Raw genomic sequence first — 19,631 nt, 5'->3', positions numbered from 1 at the left:
GCCTGACTCCCTGCTATAAAAGAGAGAGCTAAAGAGCTACATTATAATCATTCAACGTACAAACTACGCCTTTTCTACTACAGCAACAAAACGCTGTAGTGGAATAATTATTCATCTCTTAAAGGATAAATCCTTCTGTTGTAATATACTATACAACCTAGAGGCATAGCGATCTCTCCAGGCAACACTAATTCTCACTATCCTTATCAAAAATGACAGTTGTTCCTTTGAAGCAGATTGCCATGGTAAGGCACTAGCTGAAAAGCCAGTTTTGTTCTGTCACGATAGGAGCCTATCCCAACTCTGCGTACACTAACATCTTCCTTCTATAAAAGCAAATACAATAAACCTTTTCCGCTTTTCCTTGAGACTTGTACTTCAGTTTATTGAGTGTGAAGTTGACTGGAAATCTAGATACACAGAATGGAGCAGACAAAGTTGATTTTAACAAAGGAAGCACTGAAATATTCACTCAGCTTCAGTCAGATCCCTCCTTCACCTGCAACTATAGGTCCTAGACATGTCTTTATTTACTATCGAGAACTACCCCTATTTAGGAGTTCCAAATAAGCACGCATTAGGTATTTCTTCATTAATATTGATACATGTATTTCTTTGGTATATGTTCTCTAATGGTGATGGGAAAAAAAATGTGTACCAATAAACTCATTAAATGGCTCTCAGAATATTCTGTACTGTGCCTGACATCAGCTCTGCCATGAGGAAGAATTAGGTTTTGGTTTTTACTTTTAAATAGAAGGTGACAGCATTGGCTTTAATGCAGATAAAAATATTGGCCCCAGTATCAACATTACTGCAGCTAGTACCACATAATCCTAGTGTCCAGAGTACTGGCACAGATACAAGTAGATACACCTTGAAAGAAACTAGTTACAGACTGAAGTCTGTCTGATTTGGCCCAGGAAGAAGAAGGGTTAAAATAAGCACTAGCAAAATGGTATTTTGAATGCCAGTCTACATCATCTAGCTCTGCAAACTGCTCTTGTATTCTCTCCCTGGGTAAAATGAAAAAGTAGAAAATTAACATGCTCATGGGTATGATATATTCTCATAACGATCATAGTCAAGGCACAGAAACTCAACAGAGTTAACAGGGAGAAAAGCCTTCTATTAAACCTATGGTAGCATGGAAAAAAACAGATGTTTTGGGCACACAAACCCCTCTTAAGATAGAAATACAAGCTTTATATTTACATCATTCTTGCAAGTGCTCAGGCAGAGCCTGGGAGCAACATGATGCTGCTGAGGTGACAGTAATACCACAGTGAGCACAGCCCTGTAGTAATCCAAAGACTCACAGTCATTCTTCAGAAAGGTTTAATGAAACACACACAGTTATGAATTAACAAAAATAAATAAATAAACAAACAAATCTATCCACAAATAATTCCTAGAACTGGATTAAAAACAAACCAATAAGATGACTCTATAAGCTATATACATGGGTGGGAGAGAGAAAATCCACCTGGTTGTATGTGTATATTCATTATGCCACTCAGATTTAATTCATACCAGGAAGAAAGGAGGATTCTTACCCCCTATCATCTTGCACATGATGAAACAATCTTCATCTGCACAAAGCAAAGATGGGGCCTTACTCCATCAGAATTCTGCATTCCCGTTTAAGCATTTTACATCTACCACACACTGGTCTAACTGACCAGACATATTATCACCTCAGGCATATTGTCAGCCTGAGTATGGAGCTCGCCATGACTAGCTAAAAGATATAGTTGAAATTATTTTTATAAATAGGAAATGCATGGTAAGGATGTGGGGGGAGAATGGTGACTTACGATAATAAGGGCAGTTTAGTATTATATATATATGGGGAGAATTTATACTTTGTTTTAATTTGTTAGCACTCTGGACACATCATTTTTCATCATGTACTTTGAATGAGAGAAAGATACACTTTATAAGAATCCTCCATGCTTATATTATAGTATCATTCTCTCTTAATAGCCTTCTGGCTATCCACATGCTTCATAGTAGAAATTATCTGCCAAAATCACTTAATGCTGAAGATATCATGGGACTGCAGGAAAAAGTCCACATTATAGTTTGTCTTCATTTCTTCTTCAATTTCTTTATTTTTCCATCAATCACAATAGTTGATTCCTTAATGGTGCCCTTGAGAATCCCTAACAAGAAAGCAGAAAGTCCATAGACTCTCTCAGTCAGATGTTTCAAGCATACTCTGAGGATCTTGTAAATCTTCTCTAATACCGAATGGATCATTCAGGTCTCAAAATGTTTAATAAAATCTCTCTTCCAGTCAGCCTTAGGGACTACAGTCCTCAGGGCTGCAGCCCTTCCCCTAATTTTCTGAGGTTTTGAAAATGTCAAGGCTAATATTAGATTCACATAGGGTTTTTTACGTAAGTTGCTTGGCCTTTGTGTTTCACAGATATTCTGACTGATGCAAATCAATTACAAGGAAAGTTTGTCACCATTTTTTTTTTTTCCTTGGGATATTCATGGTCTTTCCAGCTACTGTCATTTAAAAGCAGCTTTTAAGACTTATGAAAATCTATAGCTATTGCTGATCTGACCTCAAATCATTCTGCAGCTACAGATGATCTGTAACTACAGCAGGTATAAGTTCCATACTGGCTGCATGCTGGAGAGGAAATGTCTTCTCTCGTAACCTACAAGAATTGCCACAATAATAGATCAGTAGTAAGAATAATGCCTGACTCCTGTAAAATGCTTTTTATTAACTACTTTCATGGAGTTTTACAAAAGTGAGGAAATATTACTGCCATTTTTAATGGGAAACCTCAAGCGATAGGCAGTGCTATGCACTCAAGGTGAAGGGCAGAGCTGGAAACACACACTTGGTTTTCTAGGGCCACACAGAGGATACTAACCTTATTAACATGAGTCAGTGTTGTTCAGTAGATTAACCAATTGTCCTGGGTTCAGCAGTAGCAGTCATTTTTCTCCTTGGTAGCTGGTGCAGTGCTGTGTTTTGACTTTCGGCCTGGGAACAGAGCTGAGAACAATGATGTTTTGGTCTGGCCAAGGACTTTGTGAGCCTCATGCTCTGCCAGGGAGGAGGGGAAGCCAGGAGGAAGCAGAGACAGGACACCTGACCCAAACTGACCAAAGATGTATTCCATACCACAGCACATCATGCCCAGAATGTAACTGAGAGTTACCCAGAAGGGCTAGGTCTGCAGGGTTGGATGAGGTATTGGTTGGTGCTTGGTCGAGCTGGGGGGGGCAAGTTATCGGTCAGCTGGTGGTGAGGTGTTGTATTCTCTTCCCTTGTTATTTCCTTTATCATTGTTATTATTGGTGGTAGCAGTAGTGATTTGTGTTACACCTTAGTTACTAAACTGTTCTTATCTCAACCTGTGGGAGTTGCATTCTTTTGATTCTCCTCTCCGTCCCTCCGGGAGTAGGGGAAGGGAAAGAAGGTGGAGGGGAGTGAGTGAACAAGCTGTCTGGCTAGGTTGAAACCATGACACCACTCAATCAAATACTTTTTCCATTTTCCATTTTAATACTGGCGCTGACACCTAGTCCCTCTAATAGCCATGGTTAAGCAACTAAGAGGACTCACTTGGAATAGGCTAATGACAAGGAGGTTTTATCCACATATGTAATTTAGGCTTTAATAATTTGCTTCCTGATTCTTACATTTGCACAAGGATACCATATATTTAATAACTGACTTTCTAAATTGCATAACTTAAACTGACAAGTCCTGATTGATGCAATCTGTAGATTTGCACCCATAACTGAATTTAGGGTGCAAAAACAAGTCTTCCACCTCTCCAGATCTAAATATGCATACAAAAAAATATCCTAAAATGATGCCAGATGACACATGGTAGTTGTCCATAAGTCTCTAAAATGCCATCTTATTTTGAACTGCCATTTAAGTATCCTAAAATAATAGCAAACATTCACAGGGCACATTATGAATAATATAATTCAGCTAAATTTGCTATGAGGTTGGAGGAATTATCTCATTGACCCAAGACCCAAAACTGGTCCTCTATTTGCATATTCTGGCTGAAAACCAGTCAGTTACATCTGCAAAGAATACAAATAAGTTTTTCAAGCATTCCACAATGGTAAGGCCTGAGCAGGGTCTTTCAACAGTTTTCAGTGTCACTTCAATACTCTTCTGTCACACCACTGCTTTCTGGCAATGGATACTTGTGCACATGGAGCATACGTGACTCAGCAATCCATTTCCCTAGATTCCAGTCCCACAGACCAATGATGGAGATACATCTTTGATTATGCATCCAGCAGCTGTGATACTGCCATACCACTGATCCTTAGCAAGCATGCCTGCAACATGTTATGTATTCCAGGAAGGCTCACACGTGATTTTTCCCTTTTCAGATGCCTTGCTACATTAGGCAGAAGGCAGAAAGATAAGGGCTATTGGAAGACAATCTGCAATTTTGCCCAGCATTCACTCTACAAACATTATGTGAAGGTGATGGGATAATCTAGGGACCCTCAATGAGAACAACTTTCCTACTCAAAGGTGTGAGAACACTGATAATATTTCCTGAAATTCTCAACAAGTTTCCTCATTATTGTCCCTATTCTACTGTCATTATTGAGCTTGAAGCTGAGTGTCCTTCTATCAACAGCATTTCTAATGTGACCATTACTGTAGCATTTCTAGATATTAGGTAAGGTTTGGATCTTTCCTTATATTTCTTGGTTATGTATGATGGAATTGATGGACTGACTGTAGGAAGCCTTCCAGGTATTTTGTCTTACTGAATATATATTGGGACGCACTATTTTCAATGGTTATATCCCCTTGAATTCCTATTTTTAACATTTTCAGTGGAGTTACTTAAGAAGTAGCAGGTAGTCCCCCAAAATTTCAAATATAGTTAATCTCTTTTTCAGGAAAGGTTGTAAATATGAATTATAGAAATAAACACCTGTGTGAAAAGTACTGACTGTGAAAGGGGAAGTATCTTTAGCAGGAGTAGATTTTGCAAGTGTTCCTAATCTTATTACATTAAAGCCAAAGTTACAAAGCCATCATTCTACAAAGGTGTAACACCTAGTGTGAATGTCATGGAGAACTGTGAAGTTTCCTCATAGAGTACAGCACCATTACAGAAACATCTTTGTTAAAAATAACTTCGAGCTTACCTATCCTAAAGAATTCCTTAACCTTTAAAATGTTTCCGTTCTTACCTGATGCTTTAAGACTTGCATTATGTTCCAGACACAGCTGTGACAGCAAAATCATCATCCTTTTTTTCTTGTTCTCCTGAGAAAGGGTAGGACTTCTCTGTAGTGACAAATACATCTACAGCTGTAATAAACACATGCGCAAGTATAGCAAGTAGGGATGAAAAATATCCACAGTCCAACATCTATATGTTTTGTGTCTGCCTCCTTGTCCTCACCTGAGGTGTGACTACCATGACCCTTTCCCACAAGTGGCACCATATTGGTCTGTAGCAGTAAGACCCCCAGCTGGGGGGGGGGGGGGGGGTTACCCTTCTCCGTGGCTTGCACTTCTACCCCAGTGTCCTACAAGACTACTGCAGTGCAACAGTAAGCCCAACATAAGTCCCAGCATGCACACAGATTGTTTCTAAAGAGGGGAGCAAAGTGTTTCCTAAGAGGGGTGTGGACCAGTGTGACAGAATTGAGGTGAATAAACTTAAAAATATCTGACCATCAAACAGGTCCTTGGTGACCAGAATAGACTCTATCTGCTGCAGCTCATGCAGGAGCACAAAAGAAGGAGATTTTCCTTGCAATGGTCTTCATGAGAATCTCCTCTTTTGGGAGGGAATTGGCAACCAGCAAAACTCACACATCTGGCTTCTTCACCCAGCTCAGTATGGCAAACATTTGAGAGGTAAGAAGAGTGAAGAGTGATGAAAAGAGTTGAGTCCTTCCACCTATTCACAGATGCAAAATGCAAGGAGCTGGGGATAAGTAAAGCAGCAGACTGAGACAGCTTGAAAACCACTAAGCTTTATTTTTCACCCTTATCCTGGTGGTTGTTAACACAGAGTAGAGACTGTCCTACAAAAGGTTTTCTTTGTGTATAATACAACATTTCTTTGTAGAACCAATAACATCTCAGACCAAAGAAAAAACAAGTGTCCTTCCTAGTAATAGCACATTCTTGATTCTTATTCATTACTTTATCTGCCAGCTGTTTTAACTGATTAGTCAAAGGCACACTCCTTGTTGACATAAAATGTGTGGCAAAAACAAGTGTATAAATGAATAATTATTTCCAACACTTGCAATGAGATTAAGCGCTTATGGGATTAGGAGAATAACAGGATTTAATGGGGTCATTTATGCTGCAACTCTAGTATGAAAATGTTCAGTGCATGCATGCATACATATCAGATTACAATCTCTACAGTCCATCTAGCTATAGCCATTTAAATATTTTATCTATCCAGCACTAATACATTTCTGGTCTTTTCCTTTTTAATACAATACAGGTGAGTGTCCTTGGGCATCTTTGCAGTGAACACGTGACACAGTTGTTATTGCCATTAGTGAACAAGCATTTTTCAGTACAAGCTAGTTTGGTATCTTATAACTTTCCTAGATCTGGGGAGATGCCTTTCAAGCCTCAGGCATATACAACAAATGCCTCTCTCACTGCTTTTCCCTCTGTATGTTGCTGGAGCCATCACAAGCTCTACCAGTCTTCATTGCAGTGTCTCCACAGCTTCCTGGGAAAATGAAAGGAACAGGAAGGGGTGATGTGGTAAACCTATATATATGCCATTGTGTTGGTTGCGTTTGGCAGGAGTGCTGTAGGGGTGACCTCTGAGAGAAGAGGTTGGGGGCTGCCTGAACACAGCCAGCTTCAATGAGCTCCCCAGTAGACACACACACACCGCTGACCCCATCAGGGGAGTCTGGGGTTCCTCTGTGAAAGCACCTGTAGGAAAGGGTAGAAAACATTGGACCAGCAGAGGAGGAGGGGGAGAAAAAAGTGAGAAACAACAGAGGAAGCACCAAGGTCAGGGGAGAAGGCTTTTCAGGCACTAGAGCAGATATTCTCCAGCAGCCCACAGAGAGAACCATGCCAGAGCACATGGATATTCTTCAAGTAACTGAAGCCCATAGAGAGTTCATACTGGAAGAGGTTTTTTCATGAAGGACTGGAGGCCATGGAGAGGATCCACACTGGAGCAGACAGAAACTGCATAACATGCATTCCCCGCAACACACAGCAGGGCAGTGAGAGGTATCAGGAATGAAGGAGTGAAGGTGTGCCTGGGAATGGTGGAAAGAAAGGTGGTTTTTTAATGTTTGTATTCCTGTTTCTTACTGCCTGGATCTATTTAAGCTAGCAATACATTAATTTTCCCAATTCAAGTCTGTTTTGCTGGTGATGGTAATTGGTACAGTAACCTCCCTGTCCTCATCTTGACAAACAAGCTTTCTCATTCTTGTCCCCTGTCCTGCCAAGGAGAGGGAGTGCAGCTGGATGGGCATTTGACTGTTAGCAAAGATTAACCCATCATACCACTAGCAAATTCTAGACTGACTTACGTTCAGACACTATGATCTACAGATGACTATGTGGTGTAGCATGTGTCTGTTTTCCAGGCTAATTTGAAAAGGAACAATCCTGAGTATCTCTTCTTTACTGGTAAAATTAGTGTGGACATCTGAATGGTGGAAAAAACCCTTCTTTTTTCCCAGTCTGGATTGCAGAGCAGTGATCTTCCTGAAGCCACCTTGATCTGGAGTTGATCAGGAAAGTCAAGAGCTAGATGGTGTTGGAAATTGTAGAAGGATCAGAATAAAAGGAGGTGCCCACAAAAAAAAAAGTCTATCTGAATCCAAAAGAATACTCACAAGCATAAAAGGAATCAAGATGGAGAATAGCGGTAGGGGAATTTCTCTGTTTTGAATGAGTATCATTTGACTTGTCTAAACTGAAAGAAGTTTGGTTTGTATGCCATGTGCACTCTGCCTTCTGTATGCTATGTGTCCTTTTTGAGTACCTCACTGCTTAAATTCCTGGAAAACAAGCACTAGTATTGGCTACAGGACCCTACTTATAAGTGAAAGAAAACCAGCCTTTTTTCAGGGATATAGAGTTAGACTAGAGTCAGCCACTGAAGCTGTGTAGTTGTTGATGCTTCCAGTCACAGGACAGTCAGAAAAAAATTAAAACCACTAAGCAAATCTGAGTTTTTAAACAACTTTTTGAACTGCATGAAAATATTTAATTTAACCTGAAACAGAATTTTCATTGCAATTTTGAGAGTTTCTTTCCTTAAAAAAAATACATTTCAGAAGAAATTGAACATGTCTGGTATTTTCAAACCAGAAGATGATACTATTTATTTTAAAGTATTGTAATTAAGAAAAGAAAAAGCTATGTTTCCAATTTCTTTTCAGGAGCTTAAAGAAAGTTACTTTTTGTTTGGTTGGTTTTGACAAGTAACTTGATTGATAGAATAAAATCAAATTCTGAGTTGTTTGGTAGTGCTGAACCTGCCTTTTTCATGTGTATGAAAAATACAGACACTGTATCAGATAAAAAATATTGACAGACTTTACCTGGAGCCAGACACACTCCACCTGGAGTGTTAAAGCTCTGGAGCTGCCACGAGGGAGAAGTCTGGGGAAGGTTGAGGGATGGATCAGTGCTTCTTATTGATCTCAGTAAAGTTGCTTCAGTCTTTGAATACCAGGCAAAGCTATAAAAGCATATAACAAAACCAAATAAACAAAAGAACGAATACGTTCTGTGACATCCTTTTATTTAGGTAAAGCTTCCAAGTAACTAAAAAGACTGTAATTCTTTTTGTAATTTATCTCTTCGGAAAGAAAATATATAATTTCATTAATATTTCTTGTATTTCTTTAAGTTTTGTGAACAAAGCCAAGAGTGGCAAAACACACAGCATGACAAACTGATCACCCCAAATCTGGGCTCAACAGGTGTAGCACAGACGCGCACATCCACTCACTTCTATCTACATCATCGACCAAAGCTGAAAAGAAAACTGGTTTTCATGTTGTCTGTCCCGGTATCATAGTGATGTTGCAAAGCTGGGACTTAAAAACATCTTCCCAGTTTACAGCTGTCATATATGAGTATTCCTGAGCTCAGCACAGAATTTTTACTTTTCAACTTTCTTCTTCCAATAAACACATAAAACCAAGCCATGCATGACTCAAATTGATCTTTTACTTCTTCTATATCCTTAGCCTTTTCCTATTTGAAGACTTGACATATTTTCTTAGTTCTTTTCCCACTACCCTCTTTACTGAGCAACTCACATCTGTCCTCTCCCAAATGTTTCCTATGGTTTTAATCAGATCATCCATGCAGAGACATAAATGTGATCACATACCACATTCCTCATCAGAGCATTTTGAAGACATCACCATCACCCACACAAGTGTCTCTCTTTCCCAGAACATCTCAGATAACTACAGATGGACCCAGGCTGAGGCTTCTTTGAACACCTCTCTCCTAGCACATAACTCATCCTTGTTTTCAAAAATGCTCTCTTCTCTCTGAAGATAGGGGATGCATTTCTATTTACAGTAATCCATGAATATTTGGTGGCCAAAATTCACAAATATTCATGTATCCAGACTTGAAATCTCAGAAAGATGATTTAGATCAGAACAGCCTCTCTGCTGAAAAGATGTCACATCACTTCGCTTCATTTCCTCTGCTGGCTTCCTGTTGAAGACACGGTCATATATAAGATTTTAGCCTGTTTATTTTCAAATCCACTTATATGGCAGGTCTGAACTATTGCTTTGTCCTCTGTGATCATGACAATTTGCATCAGCTACCCTCCAGACGTGAACAAAGTGTCTCTCACAGTGCAGAAATGTGTTAGTGCAGGAGACAAAGCTTGGCTGGCAGCTGGTGCACATAGCCAGAAAGGAATTCACATCCAGTGTGCACAGGAGGACCACAGACTCATCACCTCAAACACAACATCCTATATCCCGCAACATACATCCCACTGTATATCCCTAAAGCAACACTTCACAACAAAACAGTCTGAAACCAAATGAGCCAGAAGATGGATAGACAAATAAGTAATCTTTGCAAGTGTATCTTTGCAGACTACAAACATAAGTTGCTTTATTCACAAAGAATAAAGTTTTAACAAATATACCCCAAACATATTACTAGATTGCTGAAACTGCTGGCCCAATATATTTAGCATGCACATACTTTGTCATGCAGATAGTGTCCATGTTGCCCATATATAGACACATACCTATAGGCTGACCAGGGGTCAAACACATCATTGCCACACTGAATGAATCCCCATCACACTGCTCATTGGAAGTGCTTATTTAGACACTGACTATTTCTGTGACTGAAAGTAGGTGGGATCTGGACATCGATTTGCATAGTTTTCACAGTTTGCTTAAAACCTCTTCTGCAGGTTTTAACTTCTGTCTTAATTCCTGGTTTCATATTCATTTTCTACTAGCTTGAACATAAGACCAAAAAAATAATGAGTCAGTCAGTAAGAGTATGTTCCTTCGTAACTAGGAGCTCAGATTTCAGACATAGGATCTGTTTTGGCTTTTGTATAGCTTGAACAAATTAACATTAAGTGACAAGTGATGTCATACATCTGAAGGACATAAATGTCAATATGCAATGTATGGTTTATACAGTCACAGACTCAAAAAAGAACTGTAGTAGGGAAACTGAAGTGATTATTATTTCAGTACCCCGGAGAATCTCCATCCCCCATTTATCTTGGCAGGTGCTGCGTATGCTCTGCACTTTTCAGAATCAGGCCTCTATAGCCCTGTTACTGTAAGGACAGAAGCACAGTCTGAGCAGTTTCCTCCTTCAGGTAGAGAAGGATTTACTCAAAATGTTTGTGAAAAAATGCCTTGGATATTTTCTGCCTTCAAGAAATGAACAAAGTCATCTGTAAGGATGTAAAAATGACTCACTACTCATTAGCTGTGGAATTCTGTAGCATCTGGAGGTTGGGAGCTGTTTGTGTAACCAGTTAAGCCTACCACAACCAAATCAGCATGGGGTCAGAGTTGGAGGTTCAGAAATCATCAGAAAAAACAAGAGGTTTGCTGTTCATGCCAGGCTGTGTTACCTTTATGGTATTATTTCCACCAATACATATGAGGTGATCTCTCTCAGTCCTTTCTAGCCTCTTCCACCCTAGTCCCCAGTTCCACCCTCTCAGAGAATAGTTTGCGTGACCCACAAGAGATGAAAACAGTGGGATGATCATGATGATCCTCCACCTCCACAAGAAGGGATGAACCTGTCAGTATGGTGTGTACAGTTTACACTTGAGATAAGACTTGAAATTCTGACTAAGGGCTCCCACTCATACAAGTCCCTCCAGCTTTCACCTTCCATACTCGCAGTTGCCCAGGAAGCTATTGCCTTTTGAGATCATCTCAGACAAAATACACCAACACAAAACTGGTTTTTGCCCTGATACACACTACAACAATTTCTCCCAACAATGATTTTATATAATCATAGAATCATAGAATAGTTAGGGTTGGAAAGGACCTTAAGATCATTAAGTTCCAACCCCCCTGCCATGGGCAGGGACACCTCACGCTAAATCATATCACCCAAGGCCTCGTCCAACCTGGTCTTGAACACTGCCAGGGATGGAGCATTCACAACCTCCCTGGGCAACCCATTTCAGTGCCTCACCACCCTAACAGGAAAGAATTTCCCTCTTATATCCAATCTAAACTTCCCCTGTTTAAGTTTTAACCCGTTACCCCTTGTCCTGTCACTACAGCCCCTAATGAAGAGTCCCTCCCCAGCATCCCTATAGGCCCCCTTCAGATACTGGAAGGCTGCAATGAGGTCTCCACGCAGCCTTCTCTTCTCCAGGCTGAACAGCCCCAACTTCCTCAGCCTATCTTCATACAGGAGGTGCTCCAGTCTATCCAACTCGATCTAAAAAAAAATGACCTTTTATTTTAAAGTGCATCCAGTACCTTCCTTAATGTTACATCCAAAGCAAGGATGTGTTATAGAATGGGTTTTGAAGACCACTTTCTAAGTTAAATTAGCACTTTTAATACAAGCAAGTACCAACGAAACGGTGGAAACCCTGTATTTGTGGGGGGAAGTTAAGACTGTTAAGAGAAAATAAAAAAAAATCCCTAAATTTCACCAATAAGCAAACTGGTATAAAACAGTAATAAAAACACAGCTATTTAAGAGACTAGGACACTAGCATGACTGGATGCAGAAAGTAAACTGACACACATGCTTATCACTGTAATGCTTAACCTCTTGGTTAATCAAGAGAGTGGCTGAAACTATAAATCAAAGTGTTACCACTCCAGATGCACAAATAGACAGATTCTGATAATGGACCTGCTTCTCTGGTCTGCAGTTTCCTGCCATACTTCAGGGTTGCTTGAGCGAAGTGGACTGATACAGTGGGAATAGAAATGCTTCATCTCAAAGGCAGCTGTATTTTTAAATATATTTTTTAGCACTTCCCAATGTATTTGCCTGTGTCAGGAGACTTAAATATTTAAACAGGGTGACAAAGTTCATTTCAACCTAAATGACAGTCAAACCCCTTGACATGCCCCTTTTGTAATGTGAGCAGAATTTTCTTCATAGAAATAGCCTACCTCAAAGGACCGAGGGAGAGAAAAAAACTTCTGTGCCAACTTTTAAAACCCTGAAAGTCTCTGCAATGCCATTCTCACCTTTACCTCCTTACTTACCCCAGCCGTTTCCTAATGATAACCATTCATTTCTTATTTTGTTTTATATTTATGTCTGGAAAACCAGGTGCCCCCTTTGTGGGTTAACAGGGGGCTGGCACTGCCGGCCTCTGAGGCCCTCTCAGTCCGATCTCAGGCCTAAACCCTCCCAGGGCAGCCCGGGCTGCCGAGGACCTCTCCGGAGGGGTGTGCCTGTCCTCCGGCAGACCCGGGCATGAGCAAGCGCCTTTAAAATGTGACAGAACAAGAAACGCGGACTCATTTCCTCACCCGGCGCGGCCCCCGGGGCTCCAGCGGGGCCCAGGTCACCCCACACGGCGCCACCTCGTGTCCCGCCTCGGGAGCAGCACGGCAGGCCCTGCCTGTCCCCGCTCCTCCCGCTCCTCGCCTTCCCATCGAGACGGCGTAATCCATGGCCATCCGGGCTTTCCTGGGCCCGTTCATGTCCGAGCGAACGCTGCTCTCAGGTGTGCGCTCTGAGTTTGACAAGAGTCAGGCACAACCCCAGAGTCGGTGCAAGTTAACGTAGCTTTTCTGGCTGAAACACCGAGGGGAAGGCAGGGCAGTGCAGCCAGGAAAGCTTTTACTTGGGCGGGAAACGGTAATGGTTGTCCTCAGTAAACTGCTTGGCTCTAATCACAGCACTGTCGCTGAGAGGAGAGGCAGGACAGAGCTCTCACAAACCCCATCCTTGCATCATCCCTTATTCTGAGTTAATTCCCTGTATCACACCCTACCGCCACAGAGCTGAGGACCTGTGGACACCCCAGGTACTCTGTGAGCAGACGCAGGTATGCAAGCAAAGGAAAGCTCCCCCTGTTCTTTCTGCCACTGTCAGGGGAAAAGGAAGGATTAGCCTTATCTTAGAAAAAACCACTCAGAGGAGAGAGAAGGAATTTGTTACATGAAATACGTTTTATGCTGAATAATGCAAAGGTGTGAAAAAGGTAGTGTATTTTGCATGGAGAGTTAGTAGCAACTATGCTGCAAATACTACCTGCAAGGGGAAGTAACATCTCAAGAATGGCTCAGTTAGAAAGTTTAATCTGCTGAAAGGACTTGACTTGGGGTTGCATTTTTTTTTGGTGTTTTGGGTTTTTTTACCAGTAACAAGTACGTGGAGGGGCTGAGAGGAACAGGCAGGATGAGAAGTGCGTGGAGCTCCCCTCTTGCTGTTTATCTTTTTGCACAGCAGGGACCAGTGTGCAAACCCCAGAGCAGGTGTGGAAAGGAAACAGAAACCAACCCGCTCCCAAGCACACCCAAGTGCTTGCAGCTCAGTTCTTCATGTGATGAATTGAGAAGCATAAGGAAATGCAAAAATCATGCCCATCCTCTTACAGAGTGCTGCAGTCCAGTAACCTACCAGACCTGTTTTTCTGGTGTAAAAGATGGCTTCCCACCCACTGCATGGCTAACATTGGAGTCCCCCAGTCCCTATGTCTTCAAACAGCAGCATGACTGAAGTATTTCACGACCATTTGTGTCCACCGTGGCCTTCTCTTCTTCCTTCCTCCTAGATCCTTCTTTCCATCATCAGCCAAAATGGATATGGTCTTCCACACAGTGGACAAGATTTTAATGGTGTCTAGTTGGAAATGAAGAAGTCTATGCCTCCCAGCCACACAGTGTGTTACTGGCCATGGAAGTGAGGGTGCAGCAGAAAGTACCTACCAGGAAATTCAGCTTCCCGTGCAGGCATAGGGAAGGTGAAGAATTTAAGTTTCTCCTTCCCTCTCCACTTCCCCCTCCACTTCCCCCCTCCACTTCCTTCCCTCTCCACTTGTCCTATGTAGCAGCAGCGTGGCTAAACAAGAACAAGAGGATCTTGTTATTCCAACACACTACTCTAGAGACAAAGCAAGTCTGACATGTTTCTACCTATCCCATACTCCAAATAGTTCAAAGACCGTATCAGTCTCTGCCTCTCCATCGTGCTTGTGGGGCTGCTTACCAAACCAGTGACTGAAGCAGCTCAGCCTGAAGAAAAGCTTCAAAACCAAAAAATTTATATCCATTGTATTGCCTCATGGAGCTGTTGGAATAAGCGTGAAGACAGCAGTCTTCAGACAGCTTTTCCAAGACAAAATGCCTGCTAGTCTCCAATGTCAGTCACAGTAAATAAGAAAAATGTTCCTATCATTCTTGTGTGTGATAAAGAGACATGGGCTTTAAGATCCTGCTTGGTGACTCCCAGGTTGTCCTGCAAGCCTCACAGAGCCTCAGCCCACCACCTGCAAAAAGCAGCTTCCCTGCCTAAGACAGCAAGTAACCAAAAGACTGTGACACACTGACATAGCTAAAATAGAGCCTATTAAAGCACTGGAGCTAGAAATTCCCCTGCCACCCTCAGGCAAGGAGTCCTGTGGAGGATGTTTGGTTCTGAGGGATGGCGACCACCCAGGCCGGCACAGCAAGCTGGCACAGGGCAGCTACGTCAGTGTGGCACTATGCCCAGCTCATCAGCTCTTCTGAGAGTTTCTGCACTGCCCTGGGTCATGTCTTTCTCACAAAGATTTTACAGGGATGTCATAACTATACATCCTCCCATATGCACAGTCAAAAATTAGAGCTTTCTTAATCCCACATAATTATTAACATGAGAGCAGTTAGATAGAAAGATCAAATAGGTTGTTATTAAAAAAAACGATGAAGAGCATAAAACACTACCAACTGGCATAAGAAATCTTGATTCAAGAATAGTAAACCCCATAACCTATGGAGTGTTTGCTTTATATCATATGATTTATATGCTATGGGATGTATTTTTCAAATTCCACCTGTCCTGTACTATGTGAGAATAGTGTAAGTCATGACGTAGGTCTCCAGGTAAACAAGAAGTGACACCTAGTGTGGCTAGCTTTTGCCTAATGCCACATTTTTATGATCAGACCTTAGAATATTATTTTAAGTTCAGCTAAAATATTACTTGGAGATTCTGATTTATAGCTGATTTTTTTTTTCCCATCATTGAACTGATAAAGTAAGCTATAATGAGAACCTTCTAGATGATAGATGTCATTCTCCTGAGTGGTGCTATTAGCACTTGTCCAGTTTTAGGAATATATATTAAAGAAAAAAAAGACACACATATGGCTTGGTGTAATTACGTAGCCCTTCAGAGTAAAAGAACTATTTCAAAAAACACAGTTTCATAAAGCTATGTTTATCTCCTTTTAATTTCTATTACTTTTTCCAAGTCTGTCAACTTTACATAGAATTTTACATTTTGTCAGATGAAGTTGATAAGACTAATTTCACAGGAATAAAGGCCAACATTCATAAACTACAATAACAAGCCAACAACATGCCTGTGTCTGTGAATGGGAAGGGGGGTAAGAAAAAGGCCTTATTTTGGTAGGCAAACAAATTTCAGTTTGCGTTTCACAAGGGATTATCATCAGTCTTGAGCAAACTCAATGTCTGTGAACATCTTACATTATTCTTATGATCCACAGGTTTTGCAGAGCTAGCTTGACTTTGCAGACAGTTCTTTAATGCAATTTAAACCTTACTTAGCAGGTCAGAAAATAACACCCAGCTACACAACATGTCAGATATTTCTTTGGACCATGGGCAGGATGTATTACTAGTATTTCTTTCAGATCTTCTTTCCATGTTATCTAATCCATTCTTCACTCTATGTTCAGATTTGTTTTCCCATGCTGCTTTCTTCTCTTCTGCTTCCCCAATTTTATTATTAGTTATTATTCTATGTGATCATCTTCTGAAAAGAACAAGAAGCTAATAATATTTCATGATTAGAAATGGTCTTTGAATGGGCTTGTAATGAGGTAAAATGAATTCACCCATCTCTAGTCATCTTGTATACAATATTCTGCTAATAATGAGAAATACCTTGACAGAATCCCCTTAATTAAAACATTCAACAAACTGAGAGCCTGTGGTAGCTGATTTTATGGATTTACACAGTATATAACTTAAGCAGTGGCTGAGTCGAATTCTAGGGTAAGTTGCTGTGATTTATGCTTTCTTTAGCCCAAAAGTATTTTACACTGTCTTGTCTCTCTTTTAGTGCACTTAAACACCTTCAGACTTACCCAATTACCCAGAATAATTTTGATTCACAATCACTGACTAATGTGTGAGTTACATTTTTGTCCCTTTACATGAATTCTCCACCCTTAATCTATTTTACTATAAAAAGCTTCAGCAACATTAAGGTGTGATTCACAGGATGTGCTGTTGTTACACGAATGAACTCCTAGTGAATAGTCCAAATATTAAAGAATTGTTACTCTGTTGTAAGGAACTGATTACAATTTCTTTTCTTTGCAACCAATGGTGGGTTTTGCAGCTCTTTTCATGACACTTTTTTTAAAGTGAAGACATACAAAAAAATACTGACAGAAACTTACTTTCCCAGTGAAAGCTACTACAGCTCCTCTGTGGGCAAAGAGATTTTCATTTAATAGAAAAAAACTCCAAAAGAAAAAGAGACATTGTAAATAAACAAACCAAACCTACTATTTCACTGTAATACTAAATGGCCTTTAACAATAGGTGGTGTAAAATCAAGCCAGAAGCACAAGCCTGCCAAAACATATAGCAGCCACTGTTTGTAAAAGTGAAAGCTAGCACACTGAGAAAGGGAAAACACAGCTTTGATGTCAACCCTTCTGCAGACTTCTCTGTAGCTGTAACAGTTGCTCTTTCCATTTTCCAGAGAGATGTGATGAACAATGAGGAATGGGAGAGTGCCTGGAATAAGTGCTGCATCTCTTTGAAGCTGCAGGCAGTAGCTGGGCTAGGTTCAAATGAGTTCGTTGATGGTAATTCTTGAAATGACTTATTCTTGGTGGTGTACTTTGATTAACTCTTTGAAAAAAGTTACATTTAGATTTTATGAGGCAGGAACTGACAGTCATTCTGCAATAGCGTAGAAGTTTATAGTTTACTCAGCAAAAGCTTGCATGCTGGCGTATTTTAGAAATGTTGGTCACCACAGTACCTGAGAACCGATTCTTGCTGGATTCTCTTAGTTCTCTGGAACGGAAATGAATTGCATAGTTTCAGAGTTTGAATTTCACTTATTATTCGCTGTATTCGTAGAACCATGATCCGAGCAAGGTCTTCACTATGTAGTTAAGAGCGTTATGAACTCGCAACATATTGTCTGTCTCTAACGCAGCAAATTCACCTCATTTACTAAGCACTACCAACGTAAACCACACACCAATAAACTCAAAAGATAGGGTCTTTGTCTTGAGGAACTGACACAACTGATCAAAAGCCTTCAGATGCCAAGGGAAGACCCTTACTGGCCTCAATAGACTGTGGATCAAGCTGTAGTTTCAAACATGCTGGAATAAAAGAGGGTGATGAAGAACAGGGATGGTGATTAGTTCTGTAACCTTAATATAACACATTAAACTTTTATAGATACACAGTGTAAAATCATTAAAAGCACATTTCTACACATATGTTTCAAGGATCAAATTTCATTTATAGTTCCTGAAGAAATATAACCACTAGAAAAGACACACGGCATAATCTTAGTCTGCAAGGAATCAAAAAGCTGCTTATAATAGCATGTGTCAGAGAAGAGCTTGTTAGTTCCATGAGGAAGACAAGTGATGCACTCTTGGTAACAGCTGGGTCACAGTCTGGTCTTACCTTGACCAGACTGAAGCTATATCCTCACCTCTACCCATCTCCTGCATTACTTGGGTTGTACATGTTCTTGTTGATGTTAAACTTACATTCCCAGAGGCCTGCTGTATGCATTGAGGAGCATGTTTTGCATGTCTTTTCCATTATCTTTTGGGAATTTAGGAAGTGAATAAAATTCTTGCCATGATATGCCACATGCCCAGATCCCTGTTTTGCCAGTTGGTAGTAAATGTAGATCACTTAGCACAACATACTTCACCTGCCACAGAACATGAATCTGGCTGAGCCACTTCCATGGCACTGTGCTGGAAATGGTAGACAGTGTATCTATATATATCATGTGTGTATAGTATAGCAATAAGAACCAGAACAGATCTAGCTGGTTTTGTTGCTGTTGTGATGATGTTGCTAGCTTGTGAAAGTTAGCTTGGGAAAACTCTCTTTGAATAATTTCCATGGTGAACCACAACCACTAGGCTTGGAAAATGATTAGGTGGTACAGATCAGCATTTCTCAGCATTGCAGTGGCTAGTAATGATGTTGCAGTGTTTAATTACCAGCATTCATTTCCACTTACATGAGTGAGGAATCGGCCAAAATGGGGGTAACAGTAAATAAATATTCACAATTAAGTCTAATTGTTATTTGGTTTCAAATTAAAAGTGTGGCAGTGGTACAACACAAGGAAGCCTTTGGTTTTTCCAAAATCTATTTGTCAGGCTCTCTGATTTAAAGAGGCTGAAAAAAGTGTAGGCTCAGAAATACTTGCAGAAAGTTAAGCAAATGCTGGAACATTTGCATATTTGTGAGGAACTACTTAGTTGTCAAAATTAACTGATAGTCTGCCTTTTAAAAGTAATGAACTATGTGCATATTTACATGTTCTTTTCATGGAGAAACAGAAAGGCAGCATCATCTTCCTGTGAATCCCTACTAGCTGCAAGTAGTTTCAAGTGTCATCAGCACCTGGTAAAACTGAAGTTTCTCCAATGTTTTGCATCTTCATTTAAAGCCATCCTCCATGCTCTTATGTCTTCTACAGTGAATAAATCTTGTGCTGTTCCTTTGTGAGAAGTTCTTTCTCTATTGTGCTTCCCATAAGAATGACAGTAAAAGTACTTTATGTATCCAAAGTCACATATACAATTTATTAGAAAGAACCTACCAGGAAAAAAAAAAATAAAAAAAAAATCAGTGTAACAGCCAGCTGTTTGTACTCACTATGTGCAAAAGGAAAGGGACCTATAAGCAGATAT

The 19,631-nt window shown here is 40.5% G+C and overlaps 1 long non-coding RNA gene across 2 annotated transcripts in view; it reads right to left on the bottom strand.

Annotated features, from left to right (window-relative positions):
- Nucleotides 1-5,538: 5,538 nt before the first annotated feature.
- LOC133275122 (uncharacterized) overlaps nt 5,539-19,631 on the bottom strand; it is a 42,058-nt gene continuing 27,965 nt past the window's right edge. The window contains exons 5-6 of one of the 2 annotated variants that reach the window (XR_009745400.1): nt 14,525-18,065; nt 13,927-14,489 (exon numbers count right to left, since the gene is read on the bottom strand). This is a non-coding gene — a long non-coding RNA (uncharacterized LOC133275122). Of the gene's footprint in view, nt 6,726-13,926; nt 14,490-14,524; nt 18,066-19,631 lie in introns of those variants that run through there. The other variant, XR_009745402.1, reaches the window with a different exon arrangement.

The sequence above is a fragment of the Pezoporus flaviventris genome, unplaced genomic scaffold (genome assembly GCF_033815535.1).
Source record: "Pezoporus flaviventris isolate CSIRO_AGI_PZ_B2104156 unplaced genomic scaffold, CSIRO_AGI_Pfla_v1 ptg000037l, whole genome shotgun sequence".
Taxonomy (NCBI): Eukaryota; Metazoa; Chordata; class Aves; order Psittaciformes; family Psittacidae; genus Pezoporus; species Pezoporus flaviventris.
Note: the sequence above shows the minus strand (reverse complement) of the source record. Positions and strands in the feature narration are given on the sequence as shown.